Genomic DNA, 15,712 nt, shown 5'->3' with positions numbered 1-15,712 from the left:
TATTCCTTGATTTTCTTTTGTTCTGAAGAACTGAGTTCAGACTGCACATAGAACTTGATGCTTCAAAGGTATAAATATGAGAAAAAAATTAAGTTTTTCTTCAGTTAAATAAACAAATGCCACTTCCTACTATATATCAATTTTTAGTTATTGATCTGTTTATGTGTTGTCTGAAATTTGTTTTTAGTTTTCCATTCATCTATTTATATTGAATGTAAGATTGAAATGTTGTGAAAATATCCGAGTGCATTCATTTGAAAATTGAATTTGCATATTTCTCTCTCATCCAGTTTATTGCATGATGACTTAACAGTGTTTTGTTCAGCAAACCTAGTGAATACATAAAAATTCTCATCTTAAATAAGATCTTTCACACCCAGTTATCAGTCTGTTCCTAATTCATGTAAATATCTAAATTTATTGAAATCAATGTTCACACAAAACAGTGCACATAAAGCGACACAAAGATATTCATCATCAGCTGATTCAGTGGAATAACCTGAGTGAGTATCTTATTGTTCCTGGGACAAATGACAACAGTAAGCATTTACTTACTATTCTATGCAGTTCATGCAATTGATGTGCGATATTTCAGCTCAGTCGTTAATGTTGACTTATATTGTTTAAACCAATAATTCTACGCTAGAACAGACTTGGGCGGCACGGTGGCACCGTGGTTAGCACTGCTACCTCCAAGCGCCAGAGACCCGGGTTCAATTCCCGACTCAGGTGATTCTCCATGTGGCGTTTGCACGTCATCCCCGTGTCTGCATGGGTTTCCTCCGTGTGCTCCGGTTTCCTCCCATAGTCCAAAGATGTGCAGGTCAGGTGAATGGACCATGCTAAATTACCCGTAGTGTTAGGGTGTGGGTGGCGGGGCGGTGTGGGCTTGTTTCCACACTGTAAGTAATCTAATCTAAATGACCGTACTACAATAACGTTGGGAAGCAAATTTTTGTCAATCTTAAGCTCCTTTTTTGTTGTGTGTGTACAAGAGACAATTCAAATTGAACAAATACTGCATTTTAAATTTGTGAAGTTCCTACATTTTTGCAAAAGGGTTAGTCTTCACTGTATATGTCACATTTTAAAAACTGCTATTTCAAATCACGCGTGCTACAAAATGGTTATTGTTTTCATTTCATTGTAAGAAAAGAACTGCTTTGACCATGTTGATTTTTTTTGTCATTTCTATTCCAACATTATTCATCATTGTACAAAAATGACAATATTATTAAAATCGCATATACGCCACATGTCATTGACTACATTGTTCAGTTTCAAGCTCACTTTCATGATCTACTAATTCTCTTCCTAATTCTGACACAAGTCTATGTGACTTTGCTGTGGTGTCCTCCCACAATCCAAACATATGCAGGTTAGGTGAGCTGGCCATGCTAAATTACACATTGTGTTCAGGGATATGTGTATTAGTCAGAAATAAACGTGAAGAAATATGATCGGGAAAAGTGTTTGGGTGGGTTACTCTTTAGAGGGTCATTTTTGGCCTCTTACCACACTGAGGTAACAGGGGTGCTTTCATAGCGTCGCTAGTATTAAGGTGCGCCCCGAGATCTCAGCCATGTTGGAACTGAAACGGAGTAATCGACAGAGAGGCTACAGAATGAGATCGCATCCATTTGGTATTCTTTAAATCACTGACGAGCAGGAAAATGTAAACGGGGAGGGCGAGTGGGGAAGTGTTGCAGTTGCAGCTCTGGTGAAAGTCCAAAGGTTCCTCTGAGAGTGTATGCTTTTGCATTGCTGTTGCTGATTGAATGAGCCACTAACGTGCGAACTGCTCCAAAACATGATTCAGGACCTCTGGTACCAATTCTCGCACGTTGAATGACGACAGACAGCTTCCAAATGAGGCCTTTCAGAGACGACTTTGGAGTACATTTGACAGACAGACAAGTTCAGGAATCCGTGGTGCGCTGTGACACCAGTGCATCAGCTTCTTCCCTGCCTTTGAACCGGGCCGCCTGCGCAAGGAATGCAAATGCGGTACTGCTTTTCGTGGAAGGATCAGAACGCGGCAACTACACTCTCAAACAGAATGGCATATGATCAGAACCAGGTTGGAGAAAAACTTTATAATGGTTTGCACAGTAATTAAATGGAGTTGCCTTACATTTCACTTCGTGAACAGATTCGTTCAAGCAAATTCGAAGGCAGGTTTGCAGATGGGAAAGCAAGCAAGAAAGCTCTGTTCTTGTGCATGTAAAAGGCTGCAGTTGATGAACAAAGCAGTTTCTGCCCAGTTTCGAACTGGGGACCTTTCGCGTGTTAAGCAAATGTGATGACCACTACACTACAGAAACCAGCTGAGACCTCCCTACTGCAGCTCAGTGGCATCCAGCACTTGAAGCCATTCTCCGTTTCACCTTTCTGTTTCCAATAGCTTGTTGTTGTTCTGCGTAATTAACATCTTGAAAACGTAAAAAAAACCACGTGAAATTGATGACAAAATATAGACAAGGATGTCATCAATGTTTGGACCGTTGGGCGAGGTGGAATAAGGTGGGACGACTTTCCCTGCAGCGTAACGGCTGTGACAGGACTTTGTTTCACAACAGCAATGTAATAACAGTCTCCATTCGGTTCTTGTAAATTCTCAACCTGCCTGGAACATAAAGCTGTTTGCGATTTTGCGTGCAGGAGGCGAACACTACCATGACAGCACAGACACTTTGAGAAAATCTGCACTCTCCCACACCAATGTTAACTCTTTAGGGGTCATACCCAATTTGTTAAAACCTCAACTTGCCTCCAACCTAAAGCAGCTTGAGCCCACGATTGACCGTGTGGGAGGCAAACACGACCATGACAAGATGGACACTGGCGCCTGTCTCCACAAAGCAAACTCCCGGTTCTGCTTTTTATTTGAACATGCCACAGCCACAGAAACTGCAGTGGGGGGACTCGACCCTCAGCTTCTTTCGTAACTGAGTTCTGAAGCTGGATCCTCCGGCTCCTTGGTTATCCTTCATCGGGCTGATTCAGTTCGAATAGTGACATTTCCTGTGTCTGATCCGCAGGAGACCCTGCAGGATTTTCAGACAGCGCCATCCTCCCTGTGACATGTACGTGCTGGATAACATTCTGTTGTGTCATGTGTCCCGGCTTTGCCAATATCACCGTTGTTGAACTCCCACCATCCTGTTGGTCGAACTGTGATTCCAGTCAGAATCACAAACGTGTAACAAAACACCTTAGCTGCGCTGGCTCTCTACAGAGATAAATGTGATTCTCTTTTCGTATCATTCTCTTGCCTTCTCCCTGTAACTCTACACATTTTACTTTCAACATGAACATTGAATTAGTTTTTCAACAACTCGATTGAAACTGCGTCTTTGTCAATGTCAGACTCTAACCATTCCCTTTGTGAAAACATTTCTCCTCATGTACATTTTTCTTCTTTTACTAATGTCTTTCAAACTCTGCCGAATCGTTCTCGATTCTTTCAGGCGTAGGGAACATTCCCCCTTCCTTATTCCCTCTGTCTAACCCACTCATGTCTTGGAAAGGTTTAACCAGGCCAGGTTTTGGCCTTCTGCTCTCCAAGGAGACCTGTCCCAACTTTCCAAATGACCTTTATTGTTGACATTCCTCGTACACAGCACCATTCTCATCAACCTGTTCCGCGCTGTTTTCAATCATTTCACGTCCCCACTTCCTAAAGTTTCACCCCCAGAACTGTGTGAATATCCAGATGGTGGATTTACTCAGAGTGGGATTCTGTGGGTGAACATCCACTAACACTTGTTTGACTTTCACCACATGTGGCACTGTGCCATGCCCACTATAATGACACTTCTGACCTCAAAACTCAAAGGTATTTCAAAGGGTGCAACTTAATGATTTACATCCTTTTATCAAACAGTTGATCAGTCGACCGGGAAAAAGTGACACCAAACAACCAAGGCTCGATGGCGATTGAACTCAGACATTCTCCCATGCCAGTATTAACACAAGCTGCTAGGCGAAGATCGTGCCCTAGACACTCTTACATTGCCAACACCAAACCAGCTGAGATTCGGTCAGGTCCAACTACATCCCAATTTGTTCTCGGATTTCTAAGCATCCAAGTATTTAAAGAATATCGCCTTGTCATTCCATCTCCTTGTTCACGGGACAGTGCTGTTTATCCCTTCCGTTTGCACTAAGTTGTCTCCATCGGCAGAGTATTCAGCTATTTCCCTCCATCGGCAAGCAGTGTGAGGGGAGGCAAGCGCGGTTACACTCTAAAGCTCGCTCTCATCGGCACAGCCAGTTCCATCAAGTGCTGGGAATCAGCAAGTTTGATTGGGAGGTTCCTGCAAATATCATTTATCTGAGAAGCGATAAAGAGGTTGAGCTAGTGGGTAAGACACAAATGGACTCCGGACTCTCTACCCTCAAGTAAATTCATGTGAGGGCATTTTTGTGCAGCCTGTTTGCTGTTCAAAATCCATCTTCACACAGCAATCCTGCAGAAAGGCTTTTGCAACAGTAACATCGGCTTCTTTTCTGCAATCGGGCAGCAGTGAACATTTGAGCCCCAACTTTCCCAGATAAAGACAATCCGAGTGAAAGTCTCACTCACTGAGAGCCATCCCCACGTCCCTGAGCTGCGGGGCTGCAGACAGTTTAACGCAGAAGATAGGGTGAACAATGAGACTTTGTTTCACCATCAGCCACTCTGTCCCAGAGACAGGAAGAGGAACAGCATGAATGTGTGGAGTCACTCACGCGCCGACAGAAGCTGTTCAGCCCATCGTGTCCATAGTGACTCTCTGACGCTTGTGGTTATTCATAGTTGGTGATGTATGTCGTAATAATGTGGAGCTGTGCCTGGATCGCAATTCTGTCTCCAACAAATTGATCGAATTGTAATTCACAACTTTTCATTTCACAGGGACAACACTGCTGTGTGAAACGGCGTGGGGAATAACTGCAGGGCGTCATGCACATAGAGCACTCTACAACTGATGTGTCTCACCTTCATCTGTTTATTCCCAGCTCTGGCAAAAGATTTTGTGAATCAGATCAGAGCACACCGACAGAGAACAGGAAAAGAGCTTTCAGGACTTCACAAGTGTGTTTCCTCATTTGTGTAAATTTCCCGTGTGTATCGGTATGAAATATTCATTTCAGATACATTGAATGAAAGGAAGCGGAAAGTGAAAAAGCACGCAATGCATAGAATGGAGATCTATGATAGAGAAACACTGGCGGGTACAGTACACACACTGAAACAAGGAATTGTCAACGAGTAGAGGATGTTTTCAATCCATTAATTTCATGGTTATGAGCCCAATACGCTTCCGCTGGGCCGCTCTGTTAGCGCTGACCATAGCAGCTTCACACAGTCTTCAGCTTTTTGTCTGGCGTGTGGCATGTACCTCAGAGGATGATTTCAAAAGGTCTTCACTATTATTGTGCGACACTCTGTGGTACAGATGTGTCCCGGCTGTGTCAATACAACCTGCGACTAACTTGCCACATTCTGTTGATTTAAATGTGATTTCACTCAGAATCACAAAATATGTCACAGTGCAAAGTGAGGCCATGCAACCCACCTTCGCTGTGCTGGCACCAAACAATAAGGAAGTGTCTGTGTAGTTTGATTGATTGACTTTATTTGATTGTCACGTGAACCTGAGTACAGTGAAAACTTTTGTTTGCGATTGGTAAATGCAGATCATAGTAATCAAGGGCATGCAGATCACAGCATGAGAAAAACAACGTTTTGGACAGATAAAGGCTTTCAGGTTACGCTGCACAGGACGTGCACTCGGCAAAATCCACATTAACAGGATCAGCATCATTTGAAGTTAGGGAATCCATTTCTCCTCTAGTAACGGTCTACAAGAAGGTACTGTTGTGTGTCTTTAAGCTTCGGTACCTTAATGTGACCTCGATCCATCACAATTATACCTGAGTCCAAAATGGAGCTGGATGCAAAACTCCAGGGCTCGCACTTACATCACCCACCCGAGGCGATATCACACCCAAAACCAAAGAGCCAGACCGCAGCAGAAGCATGATCCATAAATCAGGTGAGTTTCCTTGTTGTTTTTTAAAAAAAAAGGTTCTTCTGTTGTTTCGGAGTGAAGGCAGCACTGAGTTCTAATAACAGCTCCTTCCCGCTCTGACTCCCGGTTCCCAGGAGGCTGTGCTGGTCAGTACCCCCACGAGCGGGCTCCCACCATGGGAGCTGGACGAACTCGTCTTCTTTTAGCGTCAGTGTCGTGGGAGAGCAATGTGTGTCCGCTCTTCAGTTTCCTATCAACCAGATTGAGGCTTATGCAGCGCGGGACGGGGTTAGAGGGAGTGGGAGTTATGGAACTTCTGGAAAGCTGAACAAAACAGAGATCGTGCATGCACAGGAACTCATTCTCTTGGGAACCTTGTGCAAATAACGCCATCTGAGACTGATAGAAAAGTGCAGAACTGCTGGGAAAGAGAGAATCTCTCGCAGTCATCGGGAACATGTCTGTGTCCTTCTCGAAGTCACAGCGAGGGCTCTGCTGTCTGACTCAGCATGGGATGTTACTGCATCGAGTCCTGTCGCTCAGTTACACTGGAACTGATGTGTGTAAGCTTTATCACGTTACCCCCAGTGCAGAGAACAGATTTCACAGCTCACATCATTCCAGAGTGACAGGGAACAGAAGAAAGCGATTTAGACCATCATCTGGACACCTGCTGGGGAGAAAACGGATGTGGGAGAGCAAACAGTCTCGGCCAGTGCATGTTCCCAGCATTTACAATCTTGGTCTGTGTGACAACAAAAGCAGGAACCAGGAAATGTTTATCTTGTTTCTTAAAACAGGCGTGAAAATTTGCAGAGCATAAATACGTCTACCTGCTGTTAGTGAAAGGATGAACAGCAGACTACAGTGCACAGAATATGGTCAGCCCTCTGGGTTCTGGGCTCAGCACCCTCCAACTGGGATCCTCTGCTCACAGGATTTGAACACAAACAAAGAAATGACTCAGTGACAAAATCTGTTGAAACGGGTTTTGTGAGGACTTGAAAGCAATGGAATGAGAAGCCCCCTTGAGAGCGGGATGTAACATTATCTGTGTTTTCCAGACTCGAGGAGAGAGCGCAGTGCTGTTTCCTGGATCAATATCAGGATAGATAGATTGAATCAGCGTCGAATGTTATTGTCGGGGGTCCTGTCGCTTAGACACACTGCACCTCTTGTACAATGGTACAAAAGCACGGACGTTTTGTGTAGAGGGGACAACTTCAAAATCGTTAATGAGGCAAAATGCACAAATGAGCGAAACAACAAAGCAACCACAGAAACTGGTGTTTGGTGACGAGGTAAACCCCTCTCTAATGTCAATCAGCAAAACAGAAAGGATTCACGCCGTGCTGTATTCTGTTAAAATTCAAGAGGCAGACAACGATCCCAAAAATCACCATTTAAAGTTAAAAATAACAACGTTATTGTTTTTTTTAACATTTGACAGAGAATAATCAACTTATAACTACTTTTAACTCATTTTCTCTCAATCGGTCTTTAACCTTCTGCTCTACAACACCTTCCCCAACCCCGAGCCCATTAACATTTTAGAAAAAATCAGTTTTAAAAACCAGCTAGTTGTCGAATCTTCTCTTTGTATCTTCCTCTGTAGATTTTTTATCCAGGTCGGTGTTATTGTTTTTTTTTCTATGCAATCTATTTCTCCAGATAGGCACCTCTTGGAGATTTTAATAACATTCTCGATCTCTTGGTATTTTAGCTGCTCTCTTTGGTGTTCTTTGCCGCTCTGGATAACTGTTCAAAATGTCCGATATTTGTCCCACAAAACGCCGGATCGTTTCATTGGTTTTAACATTGTAAAAATATCTAATTCAAACTTGATTGGGGCATAATTTTAACTGATTGGCCGAATTCGATTTTTTTTTGTATCCATGTATCGGAATTGATTATTCAGAAAGAAAAAAATCATTACAGAAGATGATCCCAGAATAGTTGAAAAACCACGTGCAGGCACACAACGAGCGAATTTAACAGGGACAGGGATTCTGGGCTGCCTGGATGGGGAGGCAAAGGTGACACACTCACGAATTGTTTAGCGTTCATCAGAAAGGAATTGCATAACACCTGCAACTGAACATGTTAAGTGAAAGAAGAGCTGGTGATGTTGAAAGGTGTAGCAGCTGGTTCGACGTGAACTACTACAAATTGTTAATGTACTGAGCTGTTTGTTTTAGCTTTGCATTAAATGGGAGCCGGTTAGCTCAGTCCGTTGCTAACTGGTTTATGGGATAGAGTGAGACTAACAACATGGGATTAATTGTCGCACTGTCTCAGGTTGCCATCAGGGACATCAACTCCTCCGCTCACGTGATCTGTAATACAATGTGATTCTAGTGAGTAGGAATGGACCTGTCAATGTCAAACATCATTATCATTGTCATCTGTTGCCTTGAACGTTTGTTCACAATGACCAGTAACGGGACTGAGTCCATTTAATTCTCACTGATCTCTGTCCGAAAAATCCAGCGACAAGAATCATCCTTATTCCTGTTGGAACCCTCTGTTCCACACAGCAGCAAAACAATTTGTCATGAATTTAACAGATACGCTGACAACATTCAATCTACCCAAAGAGATAAATCTAATTCCTTTCGAATGGTTGAATGAGCTGTGTGAGTTTGCACCAAACAGGATGATATGAAACGAGTTGAACAGCCTTTTCAAGAATGTAATCCAGTGCAGTGTCAGAGATTTGAAAAAGGTCATCAAACTAAAATATCACCTCTGTTTCTCGATCCACAGATGGATAATCATACCGGGAATATGTGCAGGTTTACGGTTAATAATTGACACCCTTCCCAAAGACAGAAAAATCCCACAAATCAGAAACTGGCGTTTTCGAATAGATTCTGCTTTATTTGACATTACTCTTCAACTAAACTTCAGTCTGATGTTCCAACAATTCCTGATCAACGTCAGGAAAAGAAGCTTTAGATAAGGATTGAAATTACAACTGCGTCATTTTAACACACTGTTCAGTACCAAGCGCTGATCAGTTGCTCCACTGGAGCCCACCGGCAGCAAGCCCACAAAGTGCCCTACTCGTACCTCTGGGACCTTCGACCCGCCTGTTCTACTTTTGCTGCAGTTCTGGAATTAATGCTAAGGCAGAAGAGGAGGAACTGATATGGACCTGTGACTTTTCGAGCATCAGGTTCAGGAACCGGGACACAGAAAAATGGGATTTAAAACTGGGTTTCTGTGGGTCCCTGCGTTGTTTACAATGTGACATTATCGATGTCGCAGGGCTTCTCATTGGGTCGGCTTCAATTTGGCACAGAATTCGATTCATCGACACTTCCCGAACTTCCTTCTGCAAGTTCCTACCGACAACATGAAACATACTGCAGTCATCACCAAACTTCACCATGGCTACATCCAAGGACATGTTGCACAGTTTTCGTGAATATTGAAGATATAAGAATGTTATCGAAGAGTAAATTAAATTTCAGTTTACATTTTAAAGTGATAAGAATCCAGGGTAAGATACTGAATGTCCCAAATTCATGTTTATTACTGCGGCCAGAACTCTAGCCAGGCAAAGGGGAAATCTGTCCCTGAATCCCCAATATCTACACGGCCGTTTGCTCCATGTGTCCAGTTGGAAACCTGTGTGAAGGAGCATGCAGTCTAACAGAGCGCCTGGGAGAACCCTCCACCGTCTGACCTAAAGCTACAACAGGAGCTGTGTATTCCAGCTGGGAGTAGTGGGATAAAGGGGAGGACCTTGGTATTCCGTGGTGTAGATTCACAGAGTCCTCATCATGTTATTGTTTAAAACCCTCTGTCAGAAACAGCACAGACAGAGAGGAATAGGAGGGGGCCATTACACCCGCCAGAGCTTCCCCGCCATTTGATATCCTTATGGCTGACCGAACACGTCAATGTCTTTTCCCAGCCCATCCACAACAACCTGTCGCCCAAAGGGAAAAAGACACTGAATAAACCGAAAACCTCTGTGTAACTGTGGGAGGGAAATGTGTTTAGAGACAGTGGGCTTCTGCAGTGGGGGTTTTATGAAAGAACAGCCGATTCTGGGCTGATCATATTTCAAATGATACGATTCCTTCAAAACTCACCACCCAGAAAGTGAGGAAACTTCTCTGGTCAGGAGCAGGGACGAGAATTCCAGACAATGGGAACTGATGATGAGTCAGTGGAACAATCATTGATTCAGCTGAAATCCGAACTAAACTCCGATTCTGGTGGGACTCAAGCCCACAAACTTTGAATCGCAATCTTAACAATGCAGTCGATGTCCAACACGTCTCTCATTGTGCCACAGAGCTGCGCTAGCCTCCATTCTACTGCACCCAAAGTTATGGTGTTCAAGTCTTTCATCAAACATCTGTTTATCCTCGCCTCACTTTCCAGTAACTAGTCCTTATCCGTGCATGCTCTAGCTCCTAAAGTGTACGGCCGAATACTCCTGAAGACACCACACGTTCAAAGAGTGAGGTCTACACAAATAACACTCTCAGGATGTAAACATTCTTCCTAAATCTTCTCTGAATATCCCCTCTCTTGCATTTCATCTATAGCCCTGGTTATTAACACTTCCCATAAGAAGTTTCTTCCTGTCACACATATCTATCCCCTTTCTGTGCACGTTAGTAAATTCCTCTCTCAGCTTTCTCCGCTCTCAGATAAAGAGCCCCAGTCGAGCTTTGCAGTGGGGAGAGTGGAGTGCTTTAAAAGCACAGCAGGTCAGGCAGCATCCGAGGAGCAGGAGAATCGATGTTTCGGTCATAAGCCCTTCATCAGGAATGAAGATTTTGAGTCGAGATTGAGGGAGATGAATGGGGTTATTGGTCAGGTGATGGGAAAGTGGATGAAGGTGAGGGAGAATGTGATAATTCAGAGGAGGGATTGATGGACGTGTCCAGAGAGCAGTGGCTAATTGGGACTGGGATAATGATGGGGAGGCGAAATGAGGAAGCTGTTGAAATACAGATTTATCCCGTCTGGTTGCAGGGTCCTAAGGTGAAATATGAGACGTTCTTCGTCCAGGCATCGGCTGGTAATGAAATAGCGGTGGCTTGTGCCCGAAACATGGATTCTTCTGCTCCTCAGATCCTGTCTTATGTGTTGTGATTTTGCAGCACTACACTGTCGACTCTGAGCTCCAGCAGCTGCAGCCCTCACTTTCGCTTATCTTTGCAGGAGGAATGGTCGAGCTCAGGCACCACCTTGGTAAATCTCCTCTGACCACCCTCCAGTGCAAACACACGTTTCCCGAAGGCTGTCAATCAGAACAGAACAAAATTATCCAAAGAAAAGCAGAAATATCTGAACAAAATCAGCAGGTTTAGTGCATCTGGGAGAGATTTCCGAGCCAAACCATCCACCTTTGGAAAGAATGATATGTGTAGGTGGGGCAGGAACGTGTAAGAAGGTGTACAGTATCTAAAATAATTGAACTCGATACTGGGTATTGAAGATTGCACAGTCTCTCAGCAGGAAATGACGTGCCGCTCTTTCAACTCGCGCTGTGCAATGCGGGAGGTCTGCAGGAGACCAAACTGAAATGGAGACATGGGAACACAGTGGGGTGATGCAGTGACAGGAACCTGGAAGCTCATGGTCTTTTTTTTTGCTTCCAGATAGAACATAGGTGGACACATGTTTGTCACCCGCTCTGTTTTTCTCTCCCCAGTCTGGACGAGATCACATTGTGAGCTGGAAAATCTGTTTGATAAATTGACTGATGGGCAGATAAATCAATGAACCTTTCACAGTGAGGAGAGACATCATAAACGATCAGCATTACACCTTCTTGGATTTCGTGAAATATGCCATATTGTGAAGTGCTGGAGGTCAAGAAGGATTGGACGATGGCGTACAGAAAGAAAGTTTCCTGCATAGTGCCGGTATTCAGTGGTATGGGCTAGTGGGAAAGGGCAGAATGTATATCTTCCTGAGCTACCTGCTCTAAAAACAGCTCACTACAGAGCAAAAGTATTTAATGATTTTCATTCCAACACTGACACTAGGTACAGCTTGCAGAAGTCACGTGTTTGCACTATCGCTGTCACTCTTCTCCGCGGGAGCAGTAGTACTCCCCACGTTGATTAAAACAGAATAGTTCTTCCTGTGAAATGTCCCTTCGAGAATGGAAGGACAGCTATTAATACCAATCACTGAACTGTCCAAACTCCATTTCAAATAACTTGACCCATAGCCTTGTATGTCTTGGCATCCCAAATTCCAATCGGAATATTTTGGAAGGTTATGGGGATTTCTGCCTCTCCGAGTCTTGCAGATACTGGATTCCAGATTTCAACCACCCACTGTTTGAAAACGGTTTTCTACATCACTCTAATCTTGCCGCCTCTGACCTTGACTCGATGGCCAACCGTGATCGAAGCCTCCATCAAAGTGTAACATGTATTTCAGTCTACTCTATCCATATCCCTCAGTTCTTTTTTACATCTTAATCATGCCCCCCACAATCTCCTCTGCTCAATGAAAAACAACTCTACTTTGTCCAATCTCACTTCTTCAGCCCAGACAATAACTTACCAAATCTCCCCTGCATCGTTTCAAATGCTATCACATCCCTGCTCTAATATAAATTGCATAGCTACACACATTGGTCTCACTTGAGCCGAATGAACAAGTGAAATAAATGATGCGCAATTCGACAAAATCTGGTGTTTTTTTTAAAATAAAGTTTATTTTCCTCAATGCTGCCCTGTGCCCTTTTCCTGAGCCTGATGTTTCAATAATCGCTGGCTCATTTCAGTGAAAGCAGCCACATGAGGATTGATCTCACACCCGGGGTATCCGAATGGATCAACTGGTTTGAAGGTCCCGATGGTGAGACTTGGGCGTGGTCACCCAGCAACAGTGAGCGCAACAACACCAACTGAACCGGGTCAATGTGAAAATGATTGTAAGGGAAATGGGAGGGGGAACGTAAAAGACCTAAGTGATTGCGGGAGGGAGGAAAGACTCTGAGAAGGGGTGAGTCTAAATCCTGATATATGACTCGCAGAGATGTGTGTGTGTGAGAGGGGTTTGTTGGCAAAGTAATCATAATGTCTGAGAATGTTTTCAAGTAAAATAAACTAATTTCTTTCTGTGCTTCCTCTGCATGAGTCTAAGGAATAAAATGCAGTGACTCGGATTCATACGAGCTTACTGCGGCCACAATGCAGAATATTTTATCATTGAAACCATCACTGAGTCATGCAGAGACACGCGTTTAAAAACAACAATAATTACAGTGATAGAATATATGTTAGGAAGAGAAGCAGATGCACAACAATAATATTAGGCGAGGGGCAGGAGGTATGTGGGAATTCAGAATTGGCTGAATTTTAAATTCGATATCCTCAGACGTTGTGGTGGTTCCATCAGACTGCCTGTTGAAGACTGAGTTTGATGGATTTCAAGAAACAGAAAGTTTCAGAGGATAGTGCGAGATATTGGTGCAATGTATGTTTCAATAGCAATGAGTTTTAAAATTTTGCTTCACTAACTTACCCACACAAGGAGGTACCCATTGCTGCAGTCAGTAACATAACCCCTGTTCATATAACCAGAATCAGGCAAACTTTGTGGCACGTCCGCTAATATCAACCCGGAAGTGCGGGAGGAAATGAGCACGTGAAGCTATTCTGTGGCATCAGTGACATGATTGGTAAAGGTGTGGTCATTGAGTCATAGAGATGTACAGCATGGAAACAGACTCTTTGGTCCGACCCGTCAATGCCGACCAAATATCCCAACCCAATCTAGTCCCACCTGCCAGCACCCAGCCGATATCCCTCCAAACCCTTCCTATTCCTATACTCATCCAAATGCCTTTGAAATGTTGCAATTGTACCAGCATCCACCACTTCCTCTGGCAGCTTATTCCATAGACGCACAACCCTCTGTATAAAAAAGTTACCCCTTAGGTCTGTTTTATATCTTTCCCATCTCAACCTAAATCTATGCCCTCCAATCTGGACTCCCCGACACCAGTGAAACGACATTGTCTATTTATTTAAGCGTGTGAAATGCTGAGGATGGGAGTGCTTCTGGTCAAAGGCGAGGTGGAAGGGCATCTTGGTCTCAAGTTATTATATTAAGATTCAGCAGCAGCATTAACCAGCACTGAGGATTGGCTCAGAGGAAGCTTACTGAAGCCTTAAGTGAGTGGCTGATGTATTGAAAGCATTCAAAGAGATTTCCTCAACAAAGTGGTATTTTGTTACTTTGATCGTAAGAACTGATTTTGCTCACACCGTCTCCACATCATTCTCTTGCTCCAGTAAACACTCCAATCCATTGTACATTGCTTCCATTCTAACACAGGAACGCATAGGATACTCTCTCAGTCTGGGATAATCTAAATTGACAATGTCATTCTTTGAATGAAGAAATGCAGCAGGGAGTTGATTGTGCAGCGGCGATATATTGAGCTAGTAATCTTTGGAGACTGGAACGTGGCAGCTGCTGTTATTTAAATCCGATGAAAAAAATCTGGAAAATGAACCCAATCTCAGGAACAGAGACAATAACATTACATTGCTGAATACTCATTCATTCATGTCCCTTTGAAAGGGAAATCTGCCGACCATAACGATTCCTGTCAACATGTGACTCAAGACCCACAACAATGTGGTTCATCATAAATTCTCCCTGACTAAGTTCAAGGCGAATTAAGAATGAAGAACTAATAGTCTTCAAACCAATCATAACAACCTTTCGTGGGAAAATAAGGAAGCACAAAAATATATGGACAACGGGGAAATGGGAATCGTGCCTGTGTGGACTCGAATTCAACTGTTTATCAAACTAAGTAGACAAAAGGATACCCGCAACGCCAAGAAGTCAGGGCCATGGGGTGACTGCAGGAAGGGATTCAATTACCCACTGAGGTGTAAACTCACTTGCTCAGTCACAATGCGCACAGGCCACTCATCACACCCATATGTGAGAAGTGATCACTCTGGAGAACAACTGACAGAGTGAACAGCAAGTTTACAAATAACAGCAGGAGGCCGATTCTGCTGTTATCGCAGCTGTTAACCCCAACCAGCAATGAATCATGTTTGTATGTGTGTTTGCAGTGGAGTTCCACTGTTTTTTAATGTAGACCAATGATTTAGACATAGTTGTCGGAGCCATGATTCAGAGGTTTGCTGATGATTTAACAATTGGTCGTGTAGTTGACTATGACAAGGAATGATAGAGACTGCAGGGATGTATCAATAAGATGGAAAGGAAAAATGGCGAATTGCATTGAATTCAGACCAATGAGTGCGAACGAAATTGGGGAGAAGAAACAATAGCAATGAGTATTCTGTGTGGTGTAGACAGACAAAGAGATCTTGGAGTGGACATTCATGATCGCTGAAGGTCAATGGGCAGGGGAATTAGTTGGACGGACGTGCGTATTGTAGCTGCTGGAGATCAGAGTCAAGATGAGAGTGGTGCTGAAGAAGCACAGCAGGTCAGGCTGCATCCGAGTCACAGAAAAAAAAGGCGTTTTGGGCAAAAGGCCTTCATCAGGAAGAAGGCTGGGAGCCTCGAGGTTGGGGAGGTAAATGGGTGGGGTGGGGTTTGGGAGAATTTAGCTGAAACAGCAATAGGTGGATGGAGGTGGAGATAAGAGTGTTAGTTCGGAGAAGAGGTTTGAGTGGATCGGTATGAAGGAAGATAGACAGGTGGGACAG

The sequence above is a fragment of the Chiloscyllium punctatum genome, chromosome 31 (genome assembly GCF_047496795.1).
Source record: "Chiloscyllium punctatum isolate Juve2018m chromosome 31, sChiPun1.3, whole genome shotgun sequence".
NCBI classification, from domain to species: domain Eukaryota; kingdom Metazoa; phylum Chordata; class Chondrichthyes; order Orectolobiformes; family Hemiscylliidae; genus Chiloscyllium; species Chiloscyllium punctatum.
This window is presented reverse-complemented; position numbering follows the sequence as displayed.